Here is a 20,281-nt window from a genome sequence, read left to right as displayed (position 1 = left end):
GCCAAACATTAACAGCCTGTATACAACGTAGCACAACTTCCACTCTCCTTCAGCTTCCCCCAAGAAACAAAATGTAAAATAACTTTGGGGTAAGGGGAAAACTAAGAAAATGCCCAGAATTTTGGTTTGGTTGACAGTTATTTTCACTTAGGGGGGGAAAGAACTAAGAAGTTTCAAAAGGATTTGGACATTTGTAACTGAGAAGTTGCACTTCAAACATACCAAAGTCATTAAGAAAAAATTTAAAATGAGCTAAAATTAAAAATGAAAATATTATCCAAAGACATCAATTTCAAAATTAAATAAGACATCTTAGTGCAGTACTAAGCTAAGCCAAAATAACTTTATGTACTCATTTCAACAAAAAGCACTGAAAATGTTATTTTGATAAAAAAAAAATACTTTTTTTCCACGTTTCAATTATCTTGCTGAACCACATCTCTCTTCTACCCAACTTTATAGAAAAAGGTCATGTGAAGTCCACACAGCATACAGATGAGAGCAACTAATGGTGCAAACACAGATTGGATCAGGATTTTTACATGGTTTTTACAGCAAATAAAATCAGTGTTGTTTCAGTTCTAGAAGTTCGAACTTAGTTTAGTAGAAGGGGAAGAGAAAAAGAGAAAAAGAGAATTACATTCCCTTATTTTAGAAAATTATATGTTCATAGCCTTTCTTCACGTATCTGGCATGCAAGTCTGGCATGCAAGACTGGATTCATAACTAAGATGGATTGCGTTTTGTTTTCTGAAGATATTCAATTTTACACATACTCAGCAACCTATGAGATTAAACTTGTCTTGGAAAAAAGAAAAATGCAAAAGATGTTTTCAGGTCATGAGTGCTTCTTTTATTTCAGACAAGGAAGTCATAGCAGCTCAGTAAGATGACAAACAAAAATAGAAATCACTATTCTTCCTTGCATTGGATTCCTAAAACACTATGATGACGCTTCACAAGCAAGCAAAGCAGAAATTTTGTTATTGTAGTACTCGTTGGCTATAAGCATAAAGTTGTATCAAAGCCTTTTATTGATAATCGGTGATAAATGGCCCAATGTTCACATACAAGAATTATAGCATTGTTTCCAATTTTCTTATCTGAGAGTAATTCTTCCCTGTGGAGTTTGTAATAGTTCAGGCAATTTTAAATCCCTCAGAAAAATCAGCCAGAAGAGGAGGAAGGTCCTGAAGATGTGGCCCTTGCCCCTGCTCATCCCCACGTTCTCCATTACTGACTGCAGCGTGAGGCATCGCTGTGAGGCAGATGAGCCACGCAGACGTGACTGGACGGTGATGTGCTCTAGGTACTCATATTTTTGAGCAGCGGCAGGCGTGCGGTATAGAACAGCAAAGAAAAATAGTTCTGGCATTTGACATTTTGAGGAGCAGGGAGGAAGGACTGTGGTTTAACGGAATCCCTCCCACCCCTTCTACAGCAGCCCCCCGTGGTCTGACACCGAGCCTGTTTTCCTGCAGTCTGGATATCAGCACAGGAGACGTGAGCGCCAGACTGTTTCACAGTTTTGCTTAGCAATTATCTTTTATCTTTCAACAACATGCTGTACCCTACGCCTTCACAGTCAAGAGCTTTCCTGACACAGGCATTTTGTGAAGCAGGTCTATCCCACTCAGTTTGGGGTTTCCTGTCTTTTTTTTTCTTTTTTTTTTGGGGGGGGTGTGTGTATTTATATTGGAACAACCTGTTGAAATATGCAAGCGTATTCAGCAAAAGCCTTAAGCTGGAGAAGATGGCCAGTTCTGCTGCCTTCATCTACTTGTTTTCTTGCTGTAGCAGAGAGAAGCCAAAACACAGGGCTGGAAGGAGTTCAGACTTAAACCACTGGAACATGGTAACAAGTTTTTCCATTACTAGATAGAGTTTTATCTATCAATTTGGAAAAATATTCTCAAACCATACCAGTGAGGTTAGGGGAAGGTCGCTGAAAATGAGATAAAGCTTCCATCCAACAAATCCCCGAGTCCAAACTATTGCATTTTTTGAAATTCTAAAGATGGAAAAAAAATACAGGAAAGGATAGTGACGACAATCTTCAGTAACAGCTGTGGGACACATTTAACTTGGAGAGAAGTAATGCAGGGGATGCTTTAAGCCATCTTTGTGGTCCCCACGGCCCAGGCCAGATGTGCCCATTCAGTCACGTAACATAACTCACAACATCCTGCTATAATTTAAGCCAGTTATGTATGACCCTGGGGGCTGCTGAAGATTATTACAAGTAGCAGGTGTTCCCTTGCAGCATCTCTCTCTGTACCTGTTGCCAAATGGAAAGAGAATGGAGGAGGAAGATGATGTCTTCTTAGAGCATTTAATCTATTTTCAATTGCTTGTAAAACTGTGATTCTTTGTTTCATTTGGAAAGAGCAAGATATATTCATTTCACCTTAAACCTTCATTTCTCTTTCATCCTCCTTTGGGGTACTTGCATCATCTGCACAGTATTTCCTCTTTATTTACCTCTCACTTGATATTTAGAAACCTCATTACTTGTCAGAACTACTTCTCTGCAACATAATTTTATTGACTTTTTTTTTTCTTGAGGAAAAAATATAGTACTGCCTGAGATGTTTCAGATAAGCCAGAATTTTATACACTTTCCTCTCTCAGTCTAATTTCTTTAGTAAATCATTTCCAGGCTCTCAACACACTTGATCCAAGTGATGCTGATACCTTCTTTAGGGCTGATATGCTTTTCAGAAAATCATAACTATGAAAGTAGCCAAAGTCTGGTTTGACCCTTTCCTTTTGCTACTGTGAGATGTGCAATAAAAGAACATTGCTACACTAAAACCTCACCTCACTGGGTTTCTCCATTCAGAGCACCCCAGCATGACTGTACCATGTTTTGCCTATTGACCTTCTCTTTCGCACACCAAAATGCACATTAGTATCCTGGTGAGATTTCTCTGAAGATCTTTACTCTACTTTGAATATCTTGGAAGTCAGTTATACCTCATGAACCATGAATTATTGTTTATAGTAACAACAATGATATGAGGGGTTAAGCAAGTTCCTCTCTCATCTAGGAACCGATGACTATGAACTTGTAATTCACCCATTCAATCTCGGACTGGGATTTCTCCAGGGAGACTACCAGAGTTAGGTGGCCAGATCCATGGCTATAGATTGGTACTCACTACCAATATTATATACACATCTTCTGATCTTTGATAAGTCCTGTCCCAGCTGTCATTTCACAAGCAAATTCCTATTGCTTATGTTATAGGCTTTAGGTTCTTGATTTGCTTATGCTCCACTCTCTTATCTATTTGTGTTATGAGCTCTTTGGGACAAAAGCAGCTCCAATGAGAGATGTGGAGATCTGATTCAACCTGGCAAGACCAAAGCCACAAAAAGATGAGCAAATAGAATTCTTGTGATATACATCCTGTTTTTTTTTTCTCTCAGCTTTAAAAGCAATTTATTTTGCTAAAGGTATTCAATAGTGAATCAGGAAACTATTGTGGTAAGTGCCTGTGAAAAGTAAAGCCCTCCAGACTCTTTCCACCCTGCCAGATAACAACACTTAGGGTGATTAGCCAAACAACTATTGATAAAATGATAATGAGCATTGTAACATTTCTCAGTATTTGAGTGGATGCACTGTACTGCAACTGATAACAGAAGACATTTATGCATTTCTAAAACCTCTTCAGGAAGTCATGTTAGAAGAACCTCTGTCAGATATTGACAGATCCACTTATCTATAAAAAATTCTTGTTATGTACCTGAGATTTTTAAAGACATTAAGTAACCAATGATATGCTCAGAAATTTACTTCAAATCACTGTCTTTCCCTGAATCCAGCATGTAACCACTCGTCTGAGTTAAATGTCTTGATATCTTCTGCAGAACAGGCTGCTGCAGTGGAACATGGGAAGATTTCTGAGCCGAGGAACATGCAGCTCTCAGCAATACCATTGTTCAGCAAATAAACCTTTGTAAGAGACATAGACAAATATTAACTCTCACATAGAAAAGCTAACTCCATAGCCAGTGAAAAGAAAGTAGCTCTTTTTACATATAAGGTTTTAGAACATAAGACATAATTTTGGCTAGGTGCTACAGTACTGGTATAGAAAAGATCCAAACCAAGCCCTCAGAGGCTTCTGGAAAAGAGCCTTCAGCACAGGCATGTTAACATCAGAAAGTAGGCGAGAATCAGAGCCAACACAAGTATGATTTTAAAAATGTATTACTTAAAATAACAGGGAAAGCGAAAGCCCCGGGACACACAGAAAACTATCTCTTTCCCTTAAATTTGGAATCTGCCAGACTATAATACTGTTGGGCTAAATGCCATTATTAACACCATGCCAGACTAGACAAGAATCCTCCTCCTCAGGCAATGATCGGCAGCTTTAACAAAGGAATTTTTCCAAAGTTAAATGAGGTAATATAAATACCCAAGGAAAGGCCAGGGGACTATTTATAGCCCCTTCATATCTCTTTAATTTCGTGAATCCAACATACCTGTCAGTCAAGTAAGTCAATTAATCCATTATTTCCACTGTACCTGAGCAAAGGCAAATAAAATGCTGAGGTGACTTGGACTGATCAAAATCTTAGTGTTACCTCTTGATCAATCACTGTACTTTGTACCAAGTACCAAGCATTCTGACTTTCCAAAGCAAAACCTATTTATGAATTTCACTTTTTTTGTTGTTGTTGTTTAGATTAAAACTAATATATTTACACTAGACAGCATCCAGCTCATCTGACTGCTGTGTCAGTTTCTCATTCTAACTGAAACAACCTCTTGTGCTCCACCATTTTAAGAATAAATTCTCAAAATTGTCATCTCCTAAAACAAACTTGCCTTATAGTGGATGTTATTACAAAAAAAGGAAGTGTTTCATACCCATGAAAAGAAGCCAGGAAAAGAAATATTCAAGACCATTTTGAAGATATCCAGAAGTCAGAAGCAATGAGAAGCAGTTCGCCCTGAGAAAGCCCATAAGAAGTTTTCACTCAGGAAAAGAGCGGAGCCCCAGTGCAGTGACTAGAACATGAAAATAATTTTGTCTGCAGCAAAAATAACAGCTCAAAGTGGAGATGACAGGGTTCAGCTGCCTAGACTAGCAGTAGAGGGCTGACAGGGTGCTGAAACCAGGCAGACAGGGAGACCAGACGACAAGCTCAAGAGCTGCCATCACAACAAGTCCACAAAGAAGTTTAGAGATGCCTGGAATGTAAAATTCACTCACTCAACCTGCACTAATTTCACAGCACAACAGCAGAGAATCTAAGAAAACAGAAAAATGGCTGGTACTTGACATGACAGATTTAAAACGGCATCCAGAAGAGGGGGGTGCTTATTTGAACTAACAAAAAGGAGTAGTTTGGACATGATGATTCTGCATGCTGTTCACAGAAAGCCTTGTGGAGCATGCTGGGTTGGAATGCTGCATGTGCTATTTTTCTGTTTCTTTTTGTAGAAAGAGAGGTGTAAGCACCAGCACCATGACGCTAGCACAGATGATGCCTCTCTATGCTCCTGGTTGCCAGAATTCGCTGGCCCAAGCCAGTGCTGTGCTTTCTGACTGGTAAGCTACGCTCTTCCAGTCAAAGAGGAATCAGATTTGTTTAATCAATCACAAGCACACAAAAATGAAATTTAAATTCCAGAATACCTCGAGAAAAGTGGGCACAAAGGACCCAAAAGTTCAAAACTTCTTTGCAAAGTTTGATCATGGAACAAGCATGAAAAAAGCACAGTATGTTCAGAAAATTCACTGTACCAGAAGGGCAAATATTGACTGAAAAAGTCATTTCAACTCATTAAGCTTTTACTGTAATTTTTCAATTCCTCCAAAGAAACAAAATCAACTTAAGAACTCATATTCTGCCATATGTAAATGTGCATGGGACAGAACATGTACAGGTGATGTGTATATATGTCTCACATATAGACATACGGGACAAAATAAAACACACATATATGAGCCAGACATTCTTTAGCAAAAAGCTGACATAGAAAAAGTACAACACAGCCAGAATTTTTTAAACACTCAGAGGACATTTTCCAGGACTCTTGTTCAGGAAACAAAACTACAAGCTTATCCACTTAAAACACTTAGGCGGAAGTATGTATTGAGAAACAATAAATGTGAAACCCAAATTATTCCTCCCCCACATTTTTTTACTGTCATTTTCCAGAGTTTAACAACATTATACTTCTGTGCTTTTGTTTCTAAGACATGGACAGTGCAGCAAACCACCAAGAAATATCTTTGCTGGACATAATAAGTACTTGACTTCCATCTGAGGAGTGGCTTAGCATAATTAAACTCTTCCATGACGCAGGGGAACAGACCTGACGACCCACGGAGGGTTCCAAGGCTTCCTTCCAAACATGCTTCTGTGATTATATGCTGATTAAATACCTGTGTGCACAGCCAGATTATTTCCCCATTTTGTTCAAAATGCATGGGTCAGACTTGGATCTGGATCACTTTATGACATGCAGCATTGTATCAGGACCTACGAATAACTGCCCGCCTCCTTTGTATGTCTGCCCCAGACATTCCTGCTTCCCCTCCCCACCCCATCCTCCTCCTTTTATTATCATTTACCCTCTCCATGGCCTTGTCCACAAACCTTCACCAAGCCCCTGCATGCAGACAGCCAGCACAAGTGGTCTGACATTCCCGTGGTGTATTCTCCAAAGATCTGCCAAAAAGATGCCCTTGATAAATTGAAAAAAAAAAAAAAAAGAAAAAAAAAGAAAAAAAAAGAAAAAAAAGAAAAAAAAAAAAAAGAAAAAAAAAGAAAGATTATCACAGGCAATCAGGAGCTGACCAGAAAAGATCTGAGCCAGGTTTCACTGCTATCCATGACATTAAACTTTAAATAAACTTTGGAAGAGTAACTAGTCATTAGAGAGAAATCAGAGACAGAGCTTAAGGAGGCAAGCCAGCAGCACACTTCCCTCTCTGTTAGAAATGGTTTGCTCGCATTTTCTTCCAGGCAGGCCAGAAGGAGAGAGGTCTGAAATGGCTTCTTTGGGGCCTCAGCAACATTGCTCAGCAGAGGACTCACCGTACAGCCACTGTGGCTCCCTTCCAGTAGACCCAAGCATACTCTTGTTCCTAGAAACACTAGCTAAACCGAGGGGAGCCTAGTCGCCTGGCCCTAGGACATAAATGCTTCTGGTGCAATCTCTTCAGATCAGGAACTGTAACATCCTGTATTCAGACATCCACGTAATACCTGCAGCTAACTGTCATCTTAACAATTGTCTGTGTGTTAAATCAATAGCTACATGAGATTACCTGCATTGCTTGCACTCTCTTAGGGGATAAAAACAGTTTCTGTTTGCTTTTAAAATCTCCTCTAAACCATGTGTGGAGCAGTGGTTAATCCTTGGGAAATAAAACAAATGCATGTAAGTTGCCTGCACATGGCTGCTGAAAGCTTTTGAATAGCAGGGTGACTTATGGGTGAGTTTACTCAATTTGGTTTCGAACCAACCCTCTTCTCCATCAAAATATTTTAAATTTGTTATACACATTCACAACAGATTCCTGTAATGCATCTTTTACACCTAGCCCATGGCTAATACAGGGGTACTCCCAAGCTCGTAATATCCTATGTGATACCATACTGATCATATTAAGAGTCAGTACAAAGGACATACATCACCGTTTTGGAAAACCACCATTTTTGGAGAAAGATCTCTAGAACAATTCAGTAACAGAACTCCTTCATCTAACTCCAGACTGCCATTCATTCAGTTTTAGCAAGCGAAGGCTACCACTACTAATGACAGACACAGAAAAGTCTCATTACCTAGCAACAAATTAATATAGAGAATATAGGTGCGCCATTGAAAACTCCCAGTCTCATCCTTTATCCATTGTTCTGGTGAAAGAATTTGCTGCCAATGCACACCAAAATTGCAGAACCTAGGAGCTGAGGGAAGCATCTCTACGCCTTAGGTAAGAGTGCTCCCTGCTGGCTACAGGACTGAAAGAGAACGATCTGAAGTGAAGTAACCTCCTTTGTCTAGATGCAAATTGAGAAAATTGTGCATCATAATCTTAAGCATAAAATTATATATATATATATGTACATGAATGATACCCTGTTTGCATATGGGTGTGGGTATTTCAACATATCAGAACCTCTCGCCTCACATCCAAAACATGGGAGAGATAAAACACTGTTTATGGAGGAAAAAAGAATATCAGAACAGAGGCATAAGCAATGTCAGCTGAACATTCATATCGATATGTTTCCAAAAGCACTAGCTGCACCATACTTTCTGCAAACATTTAGCTAATAAGCTACCATTCATATAAATTTCACGATGAGTGGAATACTAAACATTATCAAACTAATTTATTTTGATTCTGTAGAAAAAAACAGTCATGCTTCAGCAAGCAATTGGACCAATTAAAAGAACACAGAGAATGATTAATGGCAGTGGTTTGTTTTATCAACAGGCTTGAAACACAGGAATTCAGATTATTTTGCAGTTAGACATAGACGTACTGCTCAAAAGCACTTCCACCTGTCACACACATAAGCATAAGCACACATACATAAGCTTTTCCATAAGCAAAAGAATGCTTATTTTAGTAAAGTTTCCCATTTCTCGATATGATAAAATAAGATTTTTATGCAACCAGTAAATTCATTTTGCACCTCTGCTTGAAAAGCGTTTAGATGATTAAGTAAACTACAGTACACACAGTTCAGGGGTAGTTTACAAATACAACTGAGGAAGTAACTAAATATGGTGCAACCCACACAATTCTCACCTCACTTTCCATGTGAAAGCATATAGAAACTATATATAGCATTCTCATAACTACTCTACAGACTTTATTTCCCAAAGTATCTTCCATAATCACAGGCAAGTAGTTCATGTAATTGCTTTCGTACAGACACAACCATTGCTGCCATCAACAACCCGCAGTGTGCAGGTATCAGGATGAAGTGGGAGGGTTTTGGTTCACAGGCACATCTCTGAAAACATTCCCTGTGTTCAGCCAGCAAATGACTGCATAAAACAAATTTAACACAATAAATACAGATGTGATAGATTCTACCTCTGAACGTTTCAGATGGATATGCAAATATTTTATGATTTTTTTTTAAATATCATGTTTCATCTTTTAAAATGTAAGACAGCAAAACTTAATAATGTACCAAAGTACACACTAATGGTTTCCCTCTCAGTCACATCTTCCAAATGGAAAGAGATCGGTGTAACATCATTAATCGAGGGCACGCAGTAGAAACTGATAGAAAAGCCAGCTGCGTGCTTTGTGACAGAGTGCTTCAAACATACGATTCTCTCACTTTTCAAAGGCCAACACTGACCTCTATGGGTAAACACATATTATGGTACCAAACAGATTACTAAAGAGAGGCCAAGTGTGATACCAAAACACTGCAGAAATCTTTGTGGCCCTCTCTAAGACAAAGCCATTACACTGAAGTGGGATGCGTATTCCTTCTCTGGATGCAACGATAGACTTCAGCCGCAGCTATATAATTCTTTCATTCACCAGAATAACTTACATTGGTTTTGTATGGAACTGATTTTGTCCATATATCGATTCTGAATACATAAAATGCACGACTAATCCTGAGGGAACAGTTCACAAACACAACATCCTCAATGTTCGAATGACTCCAAATTGCAGCTTGGAACAGCCCAGGTTGGAAGAGACCTCAAAAGATCACAAGCTCCACGCTCGTACACTCCAGGTGGCACTGAGCATGAACGGGAAACCCAGGTTTCCCAGGCACACACCAGCACTCCGAATGGCAAGCACGTGACAGTGACCCAGCCCTTGCTGCGGGACAGCACAGCGGATGCACCTTGAGTAAGCTGGGCAAAGGAGTGACAGAGGATGGGCACCTGGGAACATGCCTTCTCTGTGTCCTCTTCAAATACAGGTGCCACGAGTGGGTGCACACCTGGCTCTCCCTGGCACAGGAATGCATGCAGGAGACCTGGGCTACACTGGGAGAAAAGCCAATACACAAAATACAACACAAAATGCAAAAATATGAAACGACAGCACATGGCTGGGCAGTGGGAAGATGGGAGAAATCTCACCCCAACACCATCTGGGCTATCCCCAGAGCACTTTCATGTGGGAGTGTGGCCATGGGGGTCGACAAGCCCCATGGTTGGTGATAACATCAGGTTCTTAACAATGAGGCCATGAGGAATGTAAAAAGTTTAGAAGGAACACAGAAGGGGGATTCAGGGGACGCCTTGCTGTCTCAGACTGCTTGTTCTCCGGCCATTAAGACATGGAAGTTGCTGGGTGTTTGCCATTGCCAGGCAAAGTTGTTGACCAATGAACAGTTAGTGGAAAAGTACTGCTGTAGCGCGAATGGTATAAGAAGGGAGCTGTCCTCAGTAAAGGAGCTGAAGTTATGTCCTCAATAAAGAAGTAGAGGTTATGGATCTTTAAAGAACCCTGGCCTCTGTGTGGTCATTACGCCACACCTTCACTGCTGCTGCCCTGGTGCGAGAGGCCACTCTGACAGCTGCTGTGAAAAACAATTAAATGGGACAAAAATTTAAGGCTTGCTGTGCCTCAGAGCTGCGAAGGATAAGGCACTGCAGCTCTGTGATGAAGCAGACACAAGAAACACATTGCTCTTCTTCCTGCTCTATATTTTAATCTTCCTTAAGTTAATGACAAGGATGCAAACAGGCAGAATTTCCCTAATTGGTTTAGTATCAGTTTCCATGCCAAGACTTCATCATTGGCTTAAATAGCCCTTTGTTGCAAAAAGGTGGATTAACGACTATAATTTTGTAAATCTTCCTGCAAGAAGCAACTATTCATCATTAGATACAAAGCTATCACAACATAATACTAGTAATCTTTTCATTTTTATATTTTAAAATCTATCTTTCTGAAATTGTGGCACATGCTGTTGTTAGCAAAGAAAATACAATTTTACATTACAGAAATTAAGGGCATCTTTTAACCTAAAACAGTAGAAGTGATATCTCATCAAAAAATAAGGGAAAAAAGAAATCAAGTTTCTCAAAATCAAAATTTAAGAAAAACGTATCAGTTATAGAAGAGTGAACTGTTTCAAAATGGCCTTTATAGACCTCACCACGCTATTAGGCCACACTAATTTAAAAGGCTATCTCTGTATGGCATATTGGGAATAGACATCTCAATGGCTTCCAGCAGGGCAAAGCTAAGAAGGGAATGGCGTTACGACTGAGGTTGTCATATCGAAGCCTCCTAAAATAATGCTGTCCCACAGACAGAAATGAATGCCCACAGTTTCAAGTTGTAAAAGAATGGATGGAACAGATAAAAGTACAAGTTCGAAAATTTAAAATAATGGTATTGATTATCATACTCAATGGTAAACCACTCTCCAATGTAAGGAGACTATGTCTTCAAAGAGAAGAATTAGAAGTTGACAAACTTACAGTTAGAAATTCCCTGCTTGCCCTCTTTCCCATATATACATCCTCCTCTATTTGGGCCTTGGAAAAGCCCCATCAACTACTTCATTGCTAAAATTAATTTTGCCTATATGCTGCTGTCTGGAGACAGTGATATTATATGTTTTCATAAGGTATGAACCACTCTTCAAGTAATTGCCTTGCTTTTGCCCTTTCGAATAGAGTTATTGAACATCCCAATTTAATGGGATTTTCCATTAAAAATTAACAGCCATCTCATAAAAAGTCATTTAAATACTGTGTAAGGAAGCGAAGCAATTGAAGCACCTGCAATCTCTGAAAGCTAGGGTGTATCAGGTAGGAAATAGCTCGAGGCAATCTTATCTTAGCAAATAGAAACCTAATCAAGCAAGAAATAAAAATAAGAAAAAGAACAAAAGTATATAAACTGCTACATAAATGCTAGAAGTTGGGGGAAAATGACAGTGAATTGGAATGTATAATTTTAAATAGAATTGTTATTTAAGTTTCTCAAAACTTTTTTTGTTTGTTTTAAATCAGAGCACAATACATACACAAATCAGACTGGCTGGTGTCAGTGGGCATGTGAACAAGCACTGACTACACTAAGATAAATGAGGTTAAGTGTATCAAAAATAATACAGAATTTCATTTGAATGTATTTCCATGCTAGAACAGAAAAAGGATGGCAGACTGGCTTTTCCACTGGCATCTCAGCTGTTCTTTCACCTGATATGATACCACATGAAGCCGGTCACGGAGCAGCTTAGAGCAGCTGGAGCCATCCTGCCTGCTTTGGTTGTGCCCCTGGTTCCCATCAAACCAGCCCAGTGGAGGCTTTTCCTCCTGGGCAATACTCCACTTGGCAGCTATACCAGATACACAGTCACCGTTCCAACTCTCTGCAATTTAAATGTGGAGACATAGGAAAAAATCTACAGGAATGCTTAGCTTTGTCTTCCCATGCAGGAATCACAGTGAGGAATTTTTGCAGGTTCCCAACACACTTACGGTGTTATTTAAGAAAATAACCAACCTTTAATATGAAATAGAGTTTAATCAGTACAGGGAAAACTAACTACTGTTATCCTTCTCTACCGTCTTAGTTCTAAGAAAACAGGGATCCTATTTTTCAGTAATTTGCTACTATTCCTTAAGAAACTGGTACCATCTTATTAATTACTCAAGGAATAGCTGAGGTTGGAGTCACCTCTGGAGATCAGCTAGTCCAAGCCCCTGCTCAAGCAGGGTCTGCCAAAGCAGGATCCCAGGACTGCCCCATTGGGTTTTGAATGCCTCCAAGGATGGAGGCTTTTATACAGAAGCTCTCCAGGCAACCTGTCCCAGTGTTCAACCACCCTCCCAAGTAAAAATAAACATTTTCAGAGGGAATTTCATACGTTTCAGTTTGTGCCCATTGCCTTTTCTCCTTTCACTGGGCAGCACTGAAAAGGTCCTGGCTCCATCTTTGCACCCTTCCATCAGGTTTTCATGAACGTTGATATGATCCCTCTAAGCCTTCCCTCCTGCAGGCTGAACCTGTGCTCTCAGCTTCTTCATACAACCAATCCCTTAGTCATCTTTCTGCCCCTTTTCTGTACTCACTCCACTAAGTTCACATCTATCCTGCCCTGGGGAGCCCAGGACTGGCCACAGCACTCCACATGTGCCTCACCAGTGATGAGATAAGTGACACTGGCCTCACAATGACATCAGCCAGCTCCTTCGGCACTCGTGGGTGTACCCTCTCATGTCCTGTGGACTTCCATCCAATTTCTTTAAATGTTCCCTAATCTGATCCTCCATCACTGCAAGGAGGAGGAGTCTTCCCTGTGCCAGACTTTCTGGGCTCAGGGACCTAGGGTTCCTCCTAATTAGAGCTCAGTTCTTCATAAAACTTTCAGTTTTATAAAAGTTCCAGGTGGATAAAAGCAAAATCAAAAACTGACTAAAAGTTGGTCATTACTTTATCTCTAACATTAGTCACAAATCACACAATATCAAAGTTAACCTGAGCTATCAGACGGCCTCTCCAGAAACTCCTTCAGAGCCAGGTTTCTGAAAGCTCCCCACATCCTAAGTCCTGCTCACTCTGCAAATAGAGCAGTAAACCCCACATCGCACCTCTGTAGCATGTTCTCTCTGCACATATTTTGCTTTTTACCAAGTGAATTTTGCTTATTTTGGTGCAACAAATTAATTACTTCCATACTGTTGCATAGGCACTTTGAATGAGCTGAAAGCAGCTGAGGCCTTCATACAATTGTTGCTCTCTCAGAACAATTTACAGACTGTGGGCTTAAAGAAAAAGAGGGCAGTTAAAAAAGGAGGAGGAGGCAGACAGTGCTGTGGAAAAGCACGAGAGCGCATATGGCTTGAATGGTGGGGAAGGAACTGGAGGGGGAAAGGCAGTGGCGTGGGGCCTGCTTGGAGCTGATGGACTGAAACTTTCCTGACCATTAAAGAAATTCAGTTCGCATTAATTTTTTGGATTAGCTTTATCCAAGCAGAAGTTATGGAACTTACAGAGGGGTAAGCCTGCCAGCTAATTCAGGGTACAGTTTGGGAGGAAGAACTCTCAACAAAAATGCTCCATGTGATAGAGCAAAACAGCTCAAAACACAGCAGTTTCCACTCTCTGACAGGACATTGATGGCAGCACTTCCCCAGTCCCCTACCTGCTTTGTGACCTCCAAAGGTGCCCAAGAGCACAAACATAGCAGCCCAAGCTATGTGCTCTGTGCACAGAAGCAACCCAAAGCCAGGTACTGCAGAGCACAGCAAAGCTTGTGCATGGTGCTGTAGGCCTTGTTCTTTCAAATGTAGTTCACAGGGTTTCTCTGAACTTAGTGTATTATTACAATATACTTTCAAACAGAGTAATATATGAATATACTTAGCATTGACCGAGTAGAGCTTGGCAGGTGATAGCCTGCTGGATATCTGGGTGCTACAGTTCTCCTTTACTGCATAAAAAAAGTGAGACATGAGCTCAAGGGGTGCAGGACGACTCGCAGGTAAGGTGCAGGTAAGGTACTGCACTGTGCTCAGCTCACTTCCGCGCTGCCCAGCCAGGTGCTTCCAGGAGACACCTGGGCATGGACATGGAAGTCAGGGTCCCTGTCCCTTCCCAGCTCTCTGCTGCTGTCACTACTTGTCCATATTTCAACAGGGCCCCACTCCTTAAGCTTGTCTGAGCAGCACTGTGGGCGAGAACTGGACCTTCTTGGTTGCAAGACCTCCAATTATGAGAAAAAGCCGCAGTCACAAAATGTTTAAACACAAGTCTTCCACTGAAAGCTGCTCCAAATTTAACTGTTTCTTACAGCCACATAAGACACTATATTTACAGTTTTCCACAGAGTAAACATCTCTCTCCCTCTTCTTTTGTATATTTTTTAAATTCATGAGTGGATGGGTATGACTGGGCTGTTCAATTAATTATTAGCATGATTTCCAGAATTAGTTTTATGCTTTTCTTTAAACAGGAGTCCTATCACAATTCAGAATTCTTTAAAAGGCAATCAGGGTTGTAATGGCAGCTTTCCTGTATGCAGCAATGGGTTATCATACTGTGCTTATAATCTATCTCTACATCTTGACCATTTTCAAGACACCTTGCTCTGTAATACCAAGGTGCCCATCTGTATCTCTTCTTTAGGCTCAGTTGTTTTTCTCCCTTCCCAATAATATCTATGCACTAAATCCTTTAAATCTCTACCCAGCCTGCAACTTCATTGGCTCAAACTAATGAACAGAATTTTCTAATTCCCTTATGATAATCCTATTATCTGTCCAAAGCTATTTCTGCAAGGGTCATCATTATACAGAGACGTAAATCTGAGACCGGGTCTATCTATGTTCAGTTGTAATCCAGCTCCCCTCCTGGAAACCATCAAGGGCATTTGTCAACGCTTGAAAAAAGTGGAGCTGAGCGACTGAACATCTCAGGTAGAGTGATTTGTATGTTGATTGCCTTTCAAGTTTTACTTTAGGAGAGGAATAAAATATGGTTTTTGAAGTTTGCCAGAGCTGCAGACATTTATTAGTAACATATTAAACATTCTAGCAGTTAAGTTTCACTGATATGGTCTGTCAGAAAACCTCACCTTTGGCATCAGACTGAAATGTAACTGAGATAAAAACTAACGCCAGATTTTCAGTTATGCATCTGGCAGGCTGTTTTGAATAAGGTGAGAATAAAAAGCTACAAGAGCTGTCATTATTCATGCTTTAAATAAATGCAGGCTTTACTCTAGTTTTATAGTGAAAGGTGCATTGCTCCAGGTGGGGGTAATTTTGGCAAAGAGGAAATGCATTAGAAATCTGACCCCTGAGCTGCTGACGGCATCCAGACTATTGGAACTGACACCTATGTCTAATTTAACAGAGCTTTCATATTCATTGCATGGAATCCTCTCTCTGTTTATTTGATTTTGTCATAGGTTACAAAAAAGCAATTTGGTTTGAATGAAATCAATCTTTGAATATTAACCTATATATAAGAATGTGAAAAAGAATATAAACATGACATTTCTATCACCTGTACTTGGATTGAGTTTTACACACTGGTGAAAGGTGAGTGAAGGGCTCAAATGTTTGGGATAATCCACACGATATTTTCACATCAAAATGTTCGAATCTGGGTTCCTCATTTTCACAACCTCCAGGATACTCTAAATTCTAACTTTAGAATAAATCCTCCTTAATCAAGTATCTAATTTCAGGCTCAGAATTGTTTTGTTGCCAAAGAGCATTTTGTTAAATATAAATATTGACGTAAAAGAATTTTAAAAATGCATTGGGTAAGAATGTAGATGGTATAGCAGCATTAATTTTATGCAGGTTGCAAGTATGTAACTAAAGGTATAAATGACCTGTTACATGAAAATACCTCCCTGACAAGGATGCTGAGCCTACCTACATTGAGGCCACTGTCACTGACCTCAATGGAAAAATGTCAGGTTCACAACTCAGTGACGATGCAGAGACTGCTCCACTTACAGATTAGTATTTTGCTGTTTTCAATGGCACATCTTTGTCATTTGTACTCAGACTTGGATTTGGTAATGGACTTAACAAGAAAGGATATATTTTATATGCATGTCAATCCTCACAAAATCACTATAACAAGCGCAAACAGAAAACTTAGTATATATAACAGTTCATTATGTCCCCATTTTTTGATACTCTACAGCTGAGAACCCCAGAAGATGAGCAGTTGTGATTTGTATGCTAAGTGGTCAAGAAACCTCAGGGCAAAATCACATTTTGGATTCTTGTTTCCCATCTGCTTACACAAGCAATATGATCTTCACAATCAACAGCTTTAAAAGCTCTGTGAAAGTACTTGAAAAAATTTTGACAGGAGAGAACAGTTTGAACAGTCATTCTTCTGTGGCTGTTATCTCCCAGATTGTTAGAATTATACATGAATACTTCATCCTGTTTCAAAATGGGATTTTAAGCTGATCTTTGTTATAAATATTAATGTCTAAACCTACCAATTCCAATTGCAGCACAGCTCAAATCACAGGGAAATGCATTAGGGAAAGAAAGATAGTTAAAAAATAATATAACTTGAGAGCAAATTACAGAGCTAAAGATGATTGCTCTACACCAGCGTATGTAACTACTGGATCTCAGTGATAAAGGAAACTCATCACTAGCACCAATGGATCTTGAAACCATCATAAGGTTCTCTGCCTCAGTGTTGTCAAAGAGCATTACTTATTCCTAATTTACAAAGTGCAAAAACCCTACAGATATTTCACAGCTTGAAATTTCTCATGATGCTATCTGTTCATCCATTGTTTTTTTTTTTTCCTATTATTAAAGGACATTCCTGCCCCCTCCCAGAACTCAAAAAAAAAAAAAAAAAAAAAAAAAGAGAGAGAGAGCATCGGTTCAGAAAAAAAAAGGGCCTGACTCCAATACAATCAGAACCCCCACCTCAATGGGGAAATAACTTTCAATAAATATTGCACCAGATACTGGACTGGATTACAGAGATTAGTTCAGTTGTGCAACTAATTGCAGATATACGAGGCTGTATATCACTATATGCAAAGACTTTGCAAATTCAGAATTGTTTTAAATGCAGAAGACAGAAGGACTTATAAAAAAATCTCTGTCAGCCTTAAATTTCCACCCCATTTTACAGACCTATTATCTTCTTAGACCACTTTCAGATAGCCAGTGGTATACAACCAGAATAACAAACTCATATTCCGCAAGCCACCTATGGATAGAAAACCCTCCAAAGACCATACAGCATTCTGGTTAGATACTGGTGAGCAAAGAAAGGAAAGAAAAATCGGGTTACCTCCATGATTTGGTCTGTTTAATGTGGTGACTGGATCCAGCGAACCCAGCTGGAGAGTGCAGTAACTGGCTTTCAGTGCTAACATACATTAAGATACATAATAGACTTCATTTTAGGGTATACAGGTAATCACAGTTAGACTGAATTATAACCTCAGCTCTGAGTTTCCTGAATGAGCAGAAGGATTTAGCTTGAGTCTCAATACAGGGAAATGTTAAACACAAGCTGGAACTGCTATAAATCAACACACAGCACTCCATTATATTGCAATGAGCATACACCACAGCTCTTGCCTTTAAATGTTAATGCTCAATGCATACTCAGTTGAGCTGAGAGCTGGAGAGGAATTCTCACAATCAGCATTTAGATACAGAGCAATTCCTACTCTGCTGCTTACTGGAAAGAAGATATCCAAGAACTATGAGTAGAAGAACGTAAAACAAATGAGCAATGGGGTTTACCCAATGCCATGTATGAGTAGAGCTGGCCAAGGCTAGGGGAATAGCACTTCCTGGGTAAAAGAACAAAAATTGAAACCCAAAGTCGCCCTTTCTATCTACTTCAAAAGTGAAAGACTTTGTGAATTCGTGTCAACTCTTGAATTAAGTCCTTCAAGCTGAAATGAAACAATTCAGTTTTTCATTGGTATTTTCATTTCAAATAGGCATGCAAGATGGGGGCAAGAAGTAGAGGAAGTAGGATAACCCTAAAAAATAACTCTATATACTTGCCTGACATAACAACAGAATCTATCTGATGACCCAGAACCCTTTCCATTGTAACTGCCACAGATAATAGAAGAGAAAGAAGAAAAATACCAGAAACTCCACTGAGCAAATGCCAATTAGTTTTTCTCACTGCATTCAGTCAAAAGAATGGATAGAAACTTTGTGGGAACTGTGATTCCTGCAGAGAGCTACACTGGGTTTTAATGAGCTATCTCAGATGCTCCTAACAAAATACCTACAGCATTACCAATCTCTACATGGTCAAAGCTTCCCCAAGCAATTTTCAAACTACTGCTCTTGTTATCCAAGGCAGCCATCTGAATAAGGCTCTATAAATTGTAAGAGCAGCAGCAACTTCAAAGTAAACTCAACCATGCTAAGTGTCAGGTTCAGGTCTTGTTTTTTCTCAGCCTCACACAGAACTGTTGGACTTGCATAAAGCCAGCTGAAAATGTGTTATTCAAAAGGTTCTTAAGAAATATCATTTAATTGATTTGTTTTTGTAATTGCTTCAGTGTTGATGAGAATTTCCACAAAACCAGTATCTTTGTTTTGAACACATTAAAGTAATAAATTAAAATGGCATCTTAAAATTAAATTGGTTTATAATTGCATATTCTTGCCATTTCACTAATATAACAGTAATTCATAATATGACATCACAGTTAAAATACTCTTAAATGATTCCATTTGTGCAATATCTTAAGGACAGTTGTTTTGCATGGAAGTAAATGTTTTATCTTAATTTGAAATGAAAGCATATCATAATAAAGTCTTGTCACTTTTGACACAAAGGATCAAACAAAGTAATTCCTTTGCTGAGCCCTATCCTTCATAATTGCTGAAATCCTATTAAAATAGCTGTGCCTTCAGCAGTACTCAAAGATAACCACAGATTACCATTTCTTCTTATAGCAGGGATGCTGTCTGTGCTTAAAGCAGTGAAGATAATAATTATTCCTTTTCACAGAAATCCCTTAAGGAAGGCCTTCAAAACTTTTAAATAAAGCAAACTGAGACTGTTTGCAAAGAAAGAAAGGAATTATGAGATAAGGCCTTGGATCTCACCGATGCCTTCATTACCAATTTTAAGTCCAAACATATCAGTGCTGCTGACTATTAAGTTCTGCAGTGTTGCCCTTTGAAACCTCATGACATGCAAAATTGGACATGGACTTGGAGAAACCTCATTTCTTTCTTGAAAAAAAAAATCCCAGAAGGCAGCATTTGGCAGCAGTTCGTATTCATTCTCATGTATGCTGGATGCAGTCTAGGTTTATTTTTTTATGTATCGCATTTGGTCACAGAGAAGAAGTACATTTGAAAATACAGCCTGGTTTCTAAGACTTAAGCCAAACAGTATGAAGTAAACCATCAGAAAGAGTTAGGAGAAATCAGGCTGTATCAGATGAGGAAATATACTGGCCATTTATCCAAGTTCTAAAAGTGCCTTGGGGATTTCCTCGGTGTCCATGCTACAGCCATGTCCGGGCACCATTTGCTTTCCAGCATGTCTCCCCTCCCAACGAATACAAAATTCTGTTAGCGTTATCCATGCCTGTCTCCTCTCAAGATTAGTTAGCATGAAGTTCTGTATACAAAAATTGAGTTTGTCCAAAAAGGGTTTCAGGCCACTGAACCAAGTCGTCTTGGAGATGTCAGTAATTTTAGAACTTAATTTGAAGGTATTCTTTCACTTAGTATAAATATTGATATGCCACCTAAGACTCTCCTACAATATTTAAAATGGAAGGATTAACATAGATTTGCTGTCAGACA

At 39.4% G+C, this 20,281-nt stretch overlaps 1 long non-coding RNA gene across 2 annotated transcripts in view; it reads right to left on the bottom strand.

The window, feature by feature from the left end:
* Nucleotides 1-580: 580 nt before the first annotated feature.
* The window catches only part of LOC308199011, a 34,650-nt gene continuing 14,949 nt past the window's right edge, over nt 581-20,281 (bottom strand). The window contains exons 1-3 of one of the 2 annotated variants that reach the window (XR_013954332.1): nt 7,066-7,859; nt 6,600-6,712; nt 581-3,961 (exon numbers count right to left, since the gene is read on the bottom strand). This is a non-coding gene — a long non-coding RNA (uncharacterized lncRNA). Of the gene's footprint in view, nt 3,962-6,599; nt 6,713-7,065; nt 7,860-20,281 lie in introns of those variants that run through there. The other variant, XR_013954331.1, reaches the window with a different exon arrangement.

The sequence above is a fragment of the Anser brachyrhynchus genome (assembly GCF_964034855.1).
Source record: "Anser brachyrhynchus genome assembly, chromosome: 8".
NCBI lineage: Eukaryota > Metazoa > Chordata > Aves > Anseriformes > Anatidae > Anser > Anser brachyrhynchus.
Note: the sequence above shows the minus strand (reverse complement) of the source record. Positions and strands in the feature narration are given on the sequence as shown.